Below are 5,018 nucleotides of genomic sequence, written 5' to 3'. Positions count from 1 at the left end.
ATACCCGACCATATCGCCCCCAAAGTTGGGTTTGCTAATGGATGCTTGTTGGTGCACCAGTTGTCCTCGTTTACCTCGCCCTCTCACATTCCTTCGCCTTGGCCGTGGTTGTGGCTGCTGCTCGGGTTGTTCACCCGACTGATCACCACCCTCATCATCTGATGCCAAAACACCCCAGTGAGACCCATAATTCCTAACAACCCTCATTGTCTCCAAGTATCCCATTGTAAACTCATTACCCTCCATGCAAGTCAACGAGCGGGTAATGGCGGGAACGATTAAGCCATAAGAACGGGCCAGTCGAGTGGTGAAATGGCCCCCACAGATAGGGCTTCCAGGGCGGGAACTCGTAGCAGAATCCGCTAAGTAGCGGGCCAGAAAATAAGGAATGTTGCAACACATGCCCGGCTGTAAGATGCACCATAAAAAGAATAGATTTTGCTTCGTGACCTTATCCCCATGGCGTTTATGATTGATGGAGAAAGTAATGAATCAGTGTATCAAACGGTGAATGGGGGATCTGATGCTGCTTTCGGGTGATACTCCGGAATTGAATAATCCGGATGCAATGTTGTTCCACAATTCGATCCCCGAGGCCCCATTTTCATAGTCTCAAGCCGCCTCCCTAAAAAACATAGTAAATTCTAGAGTCATAGCTTCCTGGGCCGTGTATAACCCCATCCTCCAGGAAAACTCAATCAAACTGCACTCACGATATTCACCCCCAAGTCTAAAAACTAAGGCTTGCGGGAATGTAGGGTCGTGGACATTCTCATGGAATACCACCGTTGCAAAGAATTCCACACACAATTCCTTATATACCCTTTATTGGATACCGAATAGATTAAGCCAGCCCTTGCAAGTGAACGAAAACCCATTTCCCAAAAATATTTTTGTGACAAATGGAGATAGCCTATCAAAGATTCCGACCTCCCTCAACCTTGCCCAATTGATTGTAGGGGCAATAGCAAATTCCCTGTTGTACAACCACCCTAGCCTGTTGTTGCAACGTGTGAAAATGTCTCGTGGCAAGGTGGTTGGAAAAGCATAAAATGGGTGCAAACGTGCCACCCTTGTCGGAACTTATCTTCTGGGAGCCATTTCTGCAAAAATAAAGATAAGAGAAAACCAACAAAAACATCCCAAAAGATTAGTATTAAACAGAATCTGAAACTGCAAGTGCTCAGGATTCACGTCGTGAGTTCCTACGAATTCACGTCATGAGTTCGTAATCGAAGTCAGAATCGGTCAAGGCAAAAATCAAATCGGGCCAACAATGTCAATGGGGTTTACTCCTAGGGCAATTTCAAACTCATTACAAATACATGCAGCAAGAAATTCACAAGTTTAGGGTATCGATTTTTAATATCAAGTGGAATGCAAACCCTAACCCCTAAATCTAGTAAATAAATTAGCAATAAAAAATAAAAGGATGGTCAAATTACCTAAAATGGTGAATCACATAAGCACACGAAGAGAATGGGAGGAATGTCGGCCGCAATTGCGAAAATGGGAACCAGAGGGAACACGTTCACTTCATGGGAGATAAAGAAATGAACTAGGTCAAATGGGTTCTGTCTTTAAGTTGTGGTCCCGTATTGTTCAAAATTCACGTCGTGAATTGTTACCTGTTCACGTTGTGAGTCCGACCTGGGCTATAGAATTGGGCCATTTAATTATATAGGACTACAACATGGAGTGGGCTAGACTAATATTGTCCGTTTCAACCTGGACTCACGTCGTGAATCATAATGATTCACGTCATGAATACTGTCTGATCATTAATTATAAACTCCAACTTTGTCTATTAACTAGGATTTTTAATTATTACCACTTAATTTTTAGGAACCCCACACTCAGTGTTATGTTATATATAAAGTGATTTGGATGATATGATCGATTTCCCTAAAACTAAAAACGCAAAAACTAATAAGAAAAAAGAAAAACGCAAACCAAACTCGGGTTGCCTCCCGAGAAGCGCTTCTTTTTGAGGAGTCTTGAGCTGGACTCTGTGCCTCCTACGTTGAATCATCAGAAGAGTCCACCACCTGAATATTTTGCTCCTTGAAACGTCTCTTGTAAGCTTAAACTCGACGAATATACGCCTTTTTAGAATTCTCCTTTTTAGCCTTGCCTCCGTCTCCATCGAGCTTGCGTTTTATCCCTTTAGTCTCTAAATTGTCTTCACATTTAACCTCCATAGTATCTTTTTCTTCCTTCACCACTGGACTAGTCACCTTTTATGTAACTTCTTCTTCATCGCTCGACATTTCATCACTTTCCTCACTTATAAAAAATGTTGGTTTTGTATAGGCAATGACTTCAACGAAAAACGGAACGGATGCTCTTGGTTTGGTGCGTTTGACTTGTTAAATTGTTTTGATTTCTTCTTCCATAAGCTTCTCTAATTCTGCAAGCTCATCATCATCTTCATCAATGTTGAACACTTCACCATTAACATCATATCCTTGAAATCCATCTTGTATTCCAAAATCTTCCTTATCGTCACCAACCCTTAATGTAAGCTTAGATTCACGAACATCAACTAGAGCGCCAACAATATTTAGTAAAGGGCGACCAAGAATGATTGGGATATTTTCATCCTCTTTCATATCCATAATTACAAAATCAACTGGGAAAACAAACTTCCCAATTTTAACAAGGATGTCTTCTATAATTCCTCTTGGATGCATCACCGAACGATTGGCCATGTGGATGGTCATTTTTGTTGCCTTCATTTTCTGAATATTTAGCTTTTGGTAGAACGAAAAAGGCATCAAATTTATGATAGCCCCGGAATCATCTAAAGCATAAGTCTTCAAATTGTTACCAAACTCACATGGAAGAGTGAGGCGTCCGGGATCAACCATCTTCTTAGGTAACTCTCCCAATACAGCTCTTGAGCTTTGTTCACTAAGAATGACCTTAGAATTTTTCTTTAACTCATGTCGAGTATCTATTAAATCTTGTAGGAACTTCGCGTATGCTGGAATTTTTGAAAGTGAATCAACAAAAGGAGTATTAATAGGAATACCCTTTATTTGTTGAATAAACTCCAGATGTTCCCTTTCCAGTGGACTAAGACTAGCTCGGGACGGGAATGGCAAAGGCGGATTATAAGCTGGAACATATATGTAATTTTTCTGTTCGGACCGGGTCCACGACGTGAGCATAGCATGCTCACGACGTGAACTGGGTATTCCAGCAGATTCTTCATTTTCTGGTTTCGGCTTCTTCGGCTTTGGATGGGGCTGCATTGGTTCCACTTCTAATGCCTCTAAAATTCAGAGATTGCATCTTCTTCAGTATCAATAGCCATAACATGAGGTTGAGCTTTCTTTTCGGGAAGTTGTGAAGATAATTTATTAGTCACCAAAGTAGTGAGTTGACCGACTTGGACTTCTAGATTATTGATTGATGCTTGATGATTATTTAATGAAGCTTGCTGGTCAATCATCATCTTCTGTTGTTCTTTCATCATGTTCATGTGTTCCTTTAGCACTACATCAGTATCATCATGTCTTCTCTCGGATGCTTCCATAAATTGGGTCAACATGTTTTCCAAGTCTACTTTCTTTTCGGCTGGTGGTTGCTCTTTTTGATAGAAGCCTCACCCTGTCTGCTTTATTTTTCTTCTTTTTTCCTCTTGTACTCATCGTAAGGCAGCCACTCTTTCTTTGGTTTTCTCCAGTCTTCATCATACTTGTCCCCACTTGAGTAGCAAACTTGAGCCTGCTTGTTCCCATGTTCATCCAAATGACAATCCTTAGTAAAGTGTGGCCCACTACACCTTTCACATCAAACCCTTATTGCATGAATTGATTGGTCCATTTGGGTCAATCTCCGGTCCATAGTATTCAACATCGCCATCATAGCAGCTATCTCTTCAGATTGTGCACCCCTACTGCCTTTTACTCCATCTTATCTTGGGTTGTGGTACTCTCGAGAATGTCTTGCGAATTCTTCAATTAACTCCTTGACCTCCCTTGGATTCTTCTTTGTCAATGGCCCTTGAGAGTCAAGGAGTTGTCTTGTCATAACATTGACTCCATTATAGAAAATAGACATCTCTTGTTGGATGTTTAGGTCATGTTGAGGACAATTCCTTAATAACCCCTTGTAGCGCTCCCAAGCTTCGTATAATGACTCCCCCGGTTGTTGCTCAAAGTTGGCTATTGCCTTCTTGAGTTTAGATATCTTGGAAGGTGGGCAAAACTGATCTAGAAATTGCTCACGCATTTGAGCCCAAGTAGTAATTGTACCAGGAAGAAGTGCTTTCAACCAGTCTTTTGCAGCTCCTTTTAAAGTGAATGGTAGCATCCTTAGTAAGATGGTGTCTCTGTTAACATTCGGGACATTGAAATAGTCAGCAATGTCGTTGACTTCATCTAGATGCTTAAATGCATCCTCATGATCCTTCCCATAAAATGGAATATCCTTTAGTGCAGTGAGGATATGTCCCTTCAGCTCGAATGTGGCAGTGGCAGGTATCGCTGGTTGTACTAAACCTGGACCAACATCTTCACGAATTCGCTTCTTGTAAGCTCCCATTGACATTTCTTCAATGTTTTCCATCTCGTTTCTTGGCTCGTTCTCGGGTTCACTCGTATAAAGTCCAAACTCAGTCTCGGTGTCGTACTCGGATTCGGTTGGGAAAGGTATTTGATGTATGCTCTCAACTTTGCTCTTGTCCTTTGAAGATGAACTGGACTCTCCCGTTTTCTTCCCCGACTTCTTTGAGAACACTGACTTGAGTTCTTGTAAGGGTGTCTTCTTTGGTGTTTGATCCTCCTTTACGTTCTTATCATTCTTTTTGTGAAGGGCTGACTCTGGATCTTCAAGTGGTGGCACCAAAGGTGTATTGGACCTTCTAGTCATGTACTCCTGAAAAATAAACAAAATAAAAACGTAAAACTGAACCAAAATAGAAAAGAAAACTAAAAACAAAGAAAACTAGGATCACAGTATTCACGTCGTGAGTCTGTAAGGCTCACGTCGTGAGTTCTGTAATACTAAAA

General features: G+C 41.3%; 1 non-coding gene across 1 annotated transcript; it reads left to right on the top strand.

The window, feature by feature from the left end:
* Nucleotides 1-4,084: 4,084 nt before the first annotated feature.
* On the top strand, nt 4,085-4,191 carry LOC145151621 (small nucleolar RNA R71). The gene has a single exon (XR_013732186.1). It is a non-coding gene; the product is annotated as a small nucleolar RNA R71 (small nucleolar RNA).
* Nucleotides 4,192-5,018: the final 827 nt, after the last annotated feature.

The sequence above is a fragment of the Lactuca virosa genome, chromosome 1 (assembly GCF_052849685.1).
Source record: "Lactuca virosa cultivar CGN04683 chromosome 1, Lactuca_virosa_CGN04683_v6, whole genome shotgun sequence".
NCBI lineage: Eukaryota > Viridiplantae > Streptophyta > Magnoliopsida > Asterales > Asteraceae > Lactuca > Lactuca virosa.
This window is presented reverse-complemented; position numbering and strand designations above follow the sequence as displayed.